Below are 11,038 nucleotides of genomic sequence, written 5' to 3' on the forward strand. Positions count from 1 at the left end.
ATTTATTCATTTTAATATCAAAATATTTAATTTTTTTTTTTTTTTATTTTCGACACTTTACACCTTTAAGGTGCATTCGTGTCGTAAAATATTTAATGAAAATACAATCAAGTGTACGGATTTCGGTCCCACACGATAGATATCGATAGATAGCTTACGTTGAAAAGGTTTTGGCTTTTTTCTTTTTAAAGGCTTCGTTCTAGACTTCTGGAAAGATGTTTGGATTTTAGATTTTAGTAAACTTTTTCGACTCCAGATGGTCACTGCTTATTTTTTTCATTATCTGTTGTGTGGTGAACTACAGACGTGGCTTTGGATGTGCTTGCCAAGCCAATCTGTAGATTAATTATGTTATCTTTGGAAGGTTTCCTCAAACTTTGATTGCGTTATCATTTATTTTCATTGGTCCACGGTATGTATGTAAAGACTGTTGGTCTCAATAGTAAAGGTTACGAATAAAGGACACACAAAACACCCAACTGACCAATGGAGAGTGGTCCGATTGACGAAAAGCTTCTTCTGACTGGAAAGGAAAGGATGGTTTACTGCGTTACACTTACAATGCGTGTAAATTACTGCCGCCGTTAGCGCACGGTTATGAGGCCCACAATAGAACACATTTTCTTATGGGAAGCGTGCGGGTGGTCATCGGTTTTTCAGTTCTGTCGCCTAAGTGGTAAAAGATACCACTTTGGCGTCTATGGACGAAAGTTAGAGTATGGATTGATAAGACAAAAAATATATTTTTGAAAATTTTTATCATACAGACGATAGTTTTTTTGCTATTTTTCCGACAATTTTCTCCATGGTGAAAAATTTTCCGAGAAGTGTTTTTCTTTTTATATTTTTATCAGATTTCTGAGAAAATTTCCTTTCGATTTCTTTAAAAAAATCTACGATGCATAGTTCAGGAGATATGAATTTTCAAAGCTTGAGGTATATAGAGAAATCGTGAAAATTCATCTAAAGTTTTCCGGGAAAATAGGCCACTATATTTTTTTGAATTTCACTTTTGGTCATGTATCCACGAGCTCTACCTCTGGTGAAAATTTCATGCAAATCGGAGAACCTCCGGCCCAAACCTGTCCGATAATAAAAAAAATCCCTTTTCTACATTTCCTTTATTTGTAGTGGTCTTGTTGCGTCAATGAGTAAAATTGAAGTACTTGAAGGTATTTTAATTGTTTTTCATTGAGAATCTAGTGCGAACTGTTGTCCTATGGTTCCTTCGAAAGTCTGCCCCAAAGCCGAGGTTACAACAGCAACGTCTGAAAGGGAATAACAAAATACTGAAAGTACTTACATAATATAAAACTCAAAAAAGTTAATAAAGTTTCTTATTCTAATCCTTCTTATAAGGTGTCAAACCCATACAGTTTCGCCATGGTTTTTAATACGTAAGCCGAAAAAAAACATTGCAAAGTCTTGCGCCGTGGCAACTTTTATCTCGAATTACTTTGTAGATGACACACTTGCTCCATAGTTATTATTATGATATTTAGGAAGCTCCAAGATTGGCAGTTCCAGAATTTGTTTTCGTGGTGGTTTCGATAAGGTTTGAGCAAAGTTGTAGAAGAAATTGCATTTGCTCCAAGTCCATTAATTAGGTAAAGGGTTATGAGGGGAGGGGATAAGATTTCTTATGCGCCATACAATTTATTTTTGGTTTTCATACAAACAATCTTACCAAGGAGGTAGGGGTTTTGGAAAATCCTGAAAATTGTCTTACGTAAATAATGGACAGGCCCAATGTTCCGCTAGTGCATCCTAGATTGGTGGTCGTTAATTCTTGGACGGCGGATCCCTTCGCCAAAAATTAATTTAAGTACCACATCTACTACAGCGGCGACTACAGAGCAAAACGTGGAGTTGGCTTAATTGTGGAAATCGGTAAGTGACTGAATCTGCGTGTTGAGATTGAAGGGCAAGTTCTTCAACTACTAATCAGGATTGCAGATATGCGCCAACGAATAATCCCAATGGTATGGCGAGGCAAATACCCCGATAGGGAAAGAAAATTCTTCCAACTCGTCAAGATGCCAAAGCTACACTGTGTTGCTAGCAGTTGCTGTAACCAGGACGTGATTGCCTCTAGTGAAAAACGAAGGTGAAACGATTGGTTCGATGAAGAGTGCCACAAAGTAATAGATGTACAGAATGCCATTATGAGCCGTAATATGACAGCGAGATCTGATGTTAAGTGAACCCACCGCAAAAATACAATGCAGCACGAAGTGAGTGTTGTAGTTGAAGCTTAGGATAACATGAATCGGAACGATAGGGAGAGATTTTATGCAATGGTCAACGGCACTAGGCAGTGCCCCCATCTGCAATGATCAAAAGGTAAAATTGCTGACCAATGAAACAAACTCTAGACTCATCAACCATGGGAGAGAAGTTATAAACGAGCTATAGAACTTTCAGGCTGGAAAGACGAGATTATTAAAGACTCGTTTACAATTGAAAAAAAAAGGTTCTTTGTAGGTTCCTCTTAATTACTTCCATTTTTACACGACCACCTACATGATTTCCTCAATAACAACCCGTTTGAACACATGCGGATTGATTTCGAATCAACTCACTTTTCCCCAAATAGGAATGGGAATCTCCCAACAATCAGTCGAAACTCCCTCGCCTTCCTGTAGTGAGGCGTTTGTTTTTGTGTTGGGTGATTATGGCGGCCTGTCTGTCTGCTTGTCTGCTTGATGGCACATCAGAAAAGCTTGCACGAAACGACTCTCGCTCGGTTTCGATAACTACTTTGGCAGGGGGATAGAGACTGTTTGCAGGCCCTATGCCTGTGGAAAGGGAATTCCGCATTTTTTGTAGGACCAGGATTCGCACGAGCTTGCATTATGAATGAAGATTAGCGAACGACTACGGGAGCACCGAGGACGAATACAAACACGACAAAATCAACCATTTGAATCACTTTTCCAGAAGGAGTAGGACGAATGAGCAGACAGTGCCCACTGACAAACAGACGAAAAAGTTCTATTACTTTCATCTTACAGTGTCACTTAGCGTCCAGGTGTCCGATTGTCCAATACACAGTATTTTTAACATTGTGCGCCAATGTTTCCGAAACGATTCTACCCCATTACCCCGAATCCCATTACCCCGAATCCCATTACCCCGAATGCCGTAAACCCGAACGCCATTACCCCGAATTCCAAAACCCCGAACGACCCATCACCCTGAATGACATTACCCCGAATTCCAAAATCATTGGGAAATGTCATCCATATCATCATGTGAAGATAATTGTGAATTCGGGGAAATAGCATTCGGGGTGATGGAATTCGGCGTAATGGTGCATTCGGGGTAATGGAATTCGGGGTGATGGGATTCGGGGAAATGGCATTCGGGGTTATGGGGTAGAATCTTCCGAAACTATGTTTTAAATTCATAATTTTCCCAACTGTTACGTCTGTCTATCTGTGCAGTGTCGTTCAAGAGTTGAAAACTTTCCATTATAAATCCGTACGATGAAGAAAATTCCGGGCGGATTGTCGAGGGAAGGTAGACATTTTTTCGATACTTTTCTGTTGCCCCGGAGGGGAATATCCGTGGAACCATTCTTGTATCATCATGACTATTTCGATAAACCTACTCGGCGTGGCGTTCTGCCGCTCCAGAATGTCCTAACGAGTTAGAAACCAATAACTAGCATGGAGCGGAAAATGGAGTCTATCGATTACAATAGACTTTATTGGCTGGCTTATCAGTTACCCACTTTGCGGTATTTTCGGTATTGTTTCCATGGATGTGGTGGCGTTTATTTACCCAACGCCCGCGATGTGGGACCAAACATTGTCTAGACATTTTGAAGCAGAAATTGTGGCACCAAAGGGAATCCTTCTGTGTGAGTTGGAGTTTTTAGGCTACATGCACCAAATACGTAGCGATTTAGTGAGTGCCTTTTCGATTTAGGTTGTAACACAAAAGACGTATATGTTAACGTTACGAGGGGGCCCAGATAGCCGTAGCGGTAAACGCACAGCTATTTAGCAAGACCAAGCTGAGGGTCGTGGGTTCGAATACCTCCTATCGAGGATCTTTTCGTAAAGTAAATTTACTTGACTTCCCAGGGCATAGAGTATCTTCGTACCTGCCACACGATATACACATGCAAAAATGGTCAATTGGCACAGAAAGCTCTCAGTTAATAACTGTGGAAGTGAACATAAGAACACTAAGCTGTGAAGCAGTCCCAGTTGGGACGTAACGCCAGAAAGAAGAAGAACGTTACGAGAAATTGAAAAAGGAAAGAAATATTCACAAATCACACAAACCATGTATTCCGTCTTATTTAATCAGGAACGTATTTTGACTTTGCGACTGGGTGTTGCATGCTAGTTATGCTAGGTTCCTTCAAAGAACTAATCGATCGTTCACTGGAAACATTACTTTTTACTTGGAGTACAGGTCATCAAATCGACATGCGAAACGATTGACGTTTCAGAACTTCAAGCGCCTTCTTTATCCGAGTGGTTAGAATCCGTGGCTACAAAGCAAAGTCATCCTGAAGGTGTCTGGGTTCTATTCTCGGACGGTCCATTACGAAAAGAATGGAAATTTCCTTGACATCCCTGAGCATCAAGTATCATCGTGCTTGCCACATGATATGGCAACGTTGGCAAAAAAAAGCTCTCAGTTATTAGTTATGGAAGTGCTCATTGAACTATTAGCTGAGAAGGTTCCATCCCAATGTATGTATGTATGTATGTAGGTAGCCACCATCCTAGCTTGAGTCTTGCTCTGCATGCGGTTCCACTTAACAGTACAGTCAATTTTCATTATCAATCTGAATTCAACATACCATTGTATGAAGGGCCATAATGGGGTGTGGCGGACCCGTAATCACGCGAAACCCGCGGGAAATAGAGAATCTCCTTCCAATAATATGATCCAACGGAAAGTATAATGAAATTTGCAATACCTGTCAAGTTATCCACGGGATGGTTTGTTATAAGAAGGGCGCGTCAAATCCATTACAACTGTTGGGATAGAAGAACCCATCTACAAGGATGTTACGGTTACTTCAACCCGTGACTCCGGCTGGCACTCCACTCCATTGTCCAGCTGTAACTTCAATGATGCCCTGATGCACCCTCCCAATATCACCCATGTTATATGATTCAATTAAATGGTTGTTATGTAATAAAATTAAATACAATAATTTAAAATATAAAAAAAATAAGAAATCATACAATAACTCGATGATTTGACCTAGAATCGTTAAATGGAAGATGATTAATATTAAAAATATAATAACGGATTGTTCCAACATATCTGAAAAAAAAAATACAATGACAATGTTTATACTAAATGTTTACGATGGCTTCCCGCAATTACATATTGCTGATATATCCTGAAAAAAAATATATGAATTAAAAATATCGTTTGCAGGTCCTTGTCGATGATAAGAGGAAATGCTGCATTTAGAATTACGGCCTACATAAGAGTACGAAGGAAAATCTCAAGTAAAAGAAAGGTTTTGGATAAGTCAATTGACATTATAATGAATAACATCGGAGGCGAGCATATTGTCCGGGACAGCCAGAATATGAATAAAAAATTAGTAATTAGAGATTATTGATTATATAACTTGTCTAGTCGTTTGACAAATTTCGTTTTCGATTTTGCAGCACTATTTCCAAGTAATGCCTGATTCGCTGCTGAAAAGAAATTTTTGCAATTCCGTTGCATATTGGCCTACTTTTTATCAACAAAATGAGCCACATAACGGCCTGCTTTTCCTATGAAATGAAACAGTACTGAAAAGTGCTACTTTTAGCACTACTTATGGTACCGAAAAGTAGCACTTTTCAGTTATTTTTTGAGAGTTGTCAAATTAGTATTCTGGGGGCCTTCTGATTCTCTATTCGTTGAAAGGGAGTGGCGGACCCGTAAACAGAGACACTTACGCGAAACCGGCGGGAAAAAGAGAAGCTCCTTCCAACAGTATAATCCATCAATTAGAATACTGAGAATCGCATTGTTTGTCCAGCTAAGATAAGATGTATAAAAATGGAATGTATGGTCATATATGGAATTCATATTATATATGAATGAAAATATGTGGCAGGAAGATGTTCATCCACCACGTAAGGTAATTTTAAGAAATAAGTTAATTAATTTTTAAGACAAGTGTTTAAATGAAATCAAATATAAATTGCTTATGCGTAAGAAATCTTACGTTATTGATGGACAGCTCCTTATGTTAAATTTATTGAAATAAAAAAGCATCATAATTCAAATAATATAAAATCTAAAAAATGTACTACCGTAAAATCGGGTGTAATTGATCAGAAGGGTGAAATTGATCTCGTATCACACGATTTTATTTATTCGTAATGGAGCACAAATATCAATGTAAGCTGCAATAAGTGAACGTTGTTTGTCGTAACTATTATCGAATTGTGTGTTGTGAAGTTTTTTTGCGTTAAAGAAAGTTTATTATTATGAAAATAATGTAAAATTTCAAAATCATGCACGGTGCAGTATTGACAAACACCTATAAACTTCTATTTGTAAGCAAGGATTTGAACATGGTATAAACCTGAAAGTTTGTGAGGATGCTTGAGATATATCCCTAAACCAGATTTCATTACCAAAACTCGTACCAATTAGCTCATATGGTTGAATTAATTGAATTTCTGTTGGATATCATTGAATTACTTAGGAAATTGCATACATTTAGGCGTTTTCCGCGTAATTGTTGAAATATAACTGTTCGTTATTTATATAAATATTGCATTGTTAAGAATTTGACAAGCATATTCGGATTCAGAGAGCTCAAATTTATCATGTAGAGTTGTTTTGAAAACTAACAATAATGGCATTGACAAGTGATCAATTTCACCCCGAAATGAGATCCCCTGATTTTTTATTTTAGAGATATTTGTTAACACTAAAATTACATTTGTTAGAAAATTTCGCTACATGAGTCGATGAGGCTCGCCTTCGTACTTGTTTTCCTGCATTTAGTTGTTTGGCATTGTTTACATTATAGAAAACAGACTAGAAAAACCGTGAAAAATGATCAATTTCACCCGAAATTACGGTACTTATATACAAATCTGCATCACCAAGAAAATCAAAACTGTGAAATTACAAAAATATTATTTTCTGTGACTGTGATTCTATTGTAGATCCTGTCGGGTATTTTTTTTTACTACTGCGTCCAGTTGTCTGATTGCTATCGGTTGTAGATGGCTGTAACGTTTCTAACAGTTATTTAACATGATTTATAATAGTTTGTAGAATAATAATAATAATCATAATAATAAAAAACTTTTGGTGACTTGGATCGCTGTAGAAATTTAAAATGACTTAATTCACTTGACGATAAATGTAAACATTCAAAGGTATCTAAATATGTACAAAAGGTTTACGATATAAAATAACTTGATTCCATGAATATTATAAATACAACCAAATAAAGTTCACTCCAAAATAAAAAATACATTATGCAGAGAAGAATGGCATGCTTAAACATGGAGAACAGCGATTATGTTGGTATCTCCGATATACAGTGTCTACTATGTTTCTGGAAGGTAAACCAATGAAGTAGAATAATAAACTATGTGTTAAAAAATTATATGCGTTTCTATAATATATGAATTCAATCAAATGAACTTTTATGATACGTTATGGGTGTGGTTATTGAATATAAATAATTTAATTAAAATTGAGAGTCTTGTCTCTTGACCTGAAATAGTCGTGGAATTGCTTTAAATTGATTAATGTTTAGTCAAAAATCTGGTGAAGTAAATAGTTAATTAAAGATTTAAAGAGACTAAACAGGCAAACGGCTGCTATAAGAGTATTTTATGAAGAATATACATATGTCAATATAACGAATACAAATAATAATAATAATAATACTGAAAAATAAATCCTGAAAAAAAAAACAAAACGGCTAGATTATGATCTGGGGCAAAGGCACGCTAATAGATATTGGTCATACATATTTTTTTGTTAAAAAGGACATCCTTTGACTGGCCCACAATACAGTTTTGCCAAGAATAACTCTAATACGGGCGCATCTACATTTTCGAGGCTCTTCATAACTATTTTCACTATTTATAATATTACACCGGATCGATGCATCATTCTAGGCATCACAGTAGGGTTGAAGCAATCTTAATCCAGTGGCTCATGTCATGTAAGAAAGAGTGATAAGTAAAAATAAATGAAATATCATATGAGTTCGCTGTTTCCCTTTATGCGACCAATCGTGATTTGCTTATGTTGATACGTGTAATAATCGTTGTTACTATCTAAAATGATTAGACGGTACATCAATTTTAAATTTGTAAATAAATTACAAAAAGATTTTAGAACAGAAGAATCTTACAATTATGTTTGGCTAATATGAAGTAATAATATAATATTTTGATAGTTTAAGATATAAACAAATTTATACAAATCAGGCAAGAAAAATAAAAATATGGCAAAATATTTGATGGCATAGAAAGAGTAATACTTAGCTTTGATTGCATTCGCAACTGGCTGCACGGTATAAGTTGTTTGTTGCAAAACGCGATCATCAAGATTGTAGCAACATTCACACATTTTCCCAGTTTAGTTACACACACTTCCACATGCGCTCAATTTTCACAGACACTTACGCTTCCCCAGCACCACAAAGCTTACGATATTTCCGCACCCCTCTCATCGCAGTGCCGATTCATAGCTTTTTCTCTGCAGCACAGTTTTACTACTTGACACATAAACTCTTGCACAAAATGTACCAAATGGAACCGGAATATACTCAATCGAATCATCACCACTATCACTTCCAAACCTTTCACTCTCGACAAAAAGCTAACAGATTCACCTTCTTCACATATGTTGGTGTGTTTGGTATAATGCACTCGTCTCCAATACGCGTTGAAAATATGCATCTTAAATGAAAACGGCTCGACACTCATTACTTGTCCTACTTTCATTATTAGGTTTATTCTTCCAGCTGCATTCGCAGGGTTCATATTGAAATGTTGATGCACTCATTGTTGTTGACTTGATTTCGTCATCATCTAACCAATCTCCTGAAAATTGCACCCAATGACCACTTAGTGCTTCTGAGTTTGCTTCCCTTCACATCATAACATCTCACACCCATACACAAGTAAAACCAAACTTGTAGCAGCATAACACTAGAACTCTGAAGCTTGCAACATCTTATCCGCTTCCACTACTACATCACGCACAACATTGCTGCAATTTTCGACATGCACCCATACAGACACAAGACTTTTTCATTTGCAGGAAAGAAGTTCTCTTTCGATTATAACAGTGGAACACTAAAGATTTTGGGAAGTTTTTCACTATAGATCGAAAGCCAATTTCCTTGACTAGCGTTTCATACAAAAAACGCAACAGAAGAGATTAATGTGACTCAGTTATTAATGAAAGAGAAAGTAAACAAAGAGAGCCTCTCAATGTTAGATAGGTCCTTTAGTAATGTTACGCGAGAATCTAAAATGCGGCTTGCTGATTTAAAATTTGATGAACTTAGTCACTTGTTAGGGCAAAGTTTTGATGAATTCCGAACTAAACACGCGGCTAGCAGCCTTAATCACTTTGTTTTCTGATTTATTTGCTCAAAAAACTCTGATTTTTAGTTAATAACATCTAGCCTAAAACACACTGCAAAAGGATCACAACAGTGCTGCCGGATCGACTGAGCTGAGAAGGTTCCATCCCAATGGGGACGTAATGTCAAGAAGAAGTGTGTAAAAAATTAATTTGTATTAGATTTCCGGAGAGTCAATTCATTGCGAGACAATGTCATTTACAATTGAAATTTTATGAACAGAATTCCCGTAAATGGAGGTTTTGGTCTACTGCCATATGCTCTATTTAACCCTATGAAAAACCTATTCAATCCAACATAGCTACATGTACGTGAGATGGAGACCTTTTAAAATAATTCCCTCATCAAACATTTATTTTCTCTCAAAGCCTATGTATCCAGCATCATCGAAAGTCCTTCGATCACTACACCACATTTTCCGAGATAAAAGTCGAAGCCATAGCTCGCAGACGAACGTGCTTCTGCTTACGCTTGGAAACTTACAATCATGATAATGCTCCCATGCCCTCGCTGGTTGTTCGCTTTACTGCGGTAACGTTCTTTCCATAAACTTCGGGTGGGGGTCCAAGAGATGCAGCTCCCAGGCTATCGCCAAGGGAGAAGATGATCCGAGCAGAGAAATTGATTTTATATTTGCTTAATAAATATAAATACGAGGTACCTACCTCGCACCTGCCGGGTCGAACACGGTCAGCACGGAAGAAATTCGAGAAAATACGACGAGACGTGCTTTCCAGTAGAGCGGTGATAGCTGACCCGGAAAACTTAGTCTCACTTGGGTCGCGCTGTGGATCCGAGTTAGGATTCTTGGTCTCAAAGATGTTGGCTGTGGAAGCATTAGAAAATGTCATGAAAGGGATGTTAAGTTGGTTTTATTCAATTGATTTTTGCTCAAAAGCATAAGCTATCGTATGGTTATAGGGTTATGGTTACAGCGAGATTTCTAAATGTAGCGCAAAACAAAATCTAAGATTTGGCAACACATTCATCGTATATTCATAATTGAATAATTTGGCTGTTTCTCTAATTTATGCTTATTTTTTACTATTTCCCTTCACATTTCACTCCCACACTAAGCGGACGGAATAACCTTTATTCGTCGTTGACTCGAAATCGTGCAACCGTTTTTGTCGTCATTGCCCATAGTCGCCCAATCTCTATGATGAGGATTCAGCCACTTTTCAATAATTTCAATTGGAGGTAAATACGGCTAAATTGGTGTGCCGTAGAAATGCCGAAAACGTAAGTTTTTTGTTTCTTCTACTATCTTGTCTCTTGTTTCTCAATATTGCTTCATTTCGGTAAGGGGCGGTCCATTAATTACGTAATGGATTATGGGAGGAGGGTGGGTTTGAGATTTCTTACGCGCTATACAAATTATTTGTAATTTTCATACAAAAAATCTTACCATGGGGGGAGAGGGGTCGAAAA

At 37.3% G+C, this 11,038-nt stretch overlaps 1 long non-coding RNA gene across 1 annotated transcript; it reads right to left on the reverse strand.

Moving 5' to 3' along the window:
• Positions 1 to 9,589: 9,589 nt before the first annotated feature.
• On the reverse strand, positions 9,590 to 10,428 carry LOC110678517. Its single transcript, XR_002501674.1, has 2 exons — positions 10,273 to 10,428; positions 9,590 to 10,192 (listed from the first exon to the last, which is right to left on the reverse strand). It is a non-coding gene; the product is annotated as an uncharacterized LOC110678517 (long non-coding RNA).
• Between the last annotated feature and the right edge of the window lie 610 nt (positions 10,429 to 11,038).

The sequence above is a fragment of the Aedes aegypti genome, chromosome 3 (assembly GCF_002204515.2).
Source record: "Aedes aegypti strain LVP_AGWG chromosome 3, AaegL5.0 Primary Assembly, whole genome shotgun sequence".
Taxonomy (NCBI): Eukaryota; Metazoa; Arthropoda; class Insecta; order Diptera; family Culicidae; genus Aedes; species Aedes aegypti.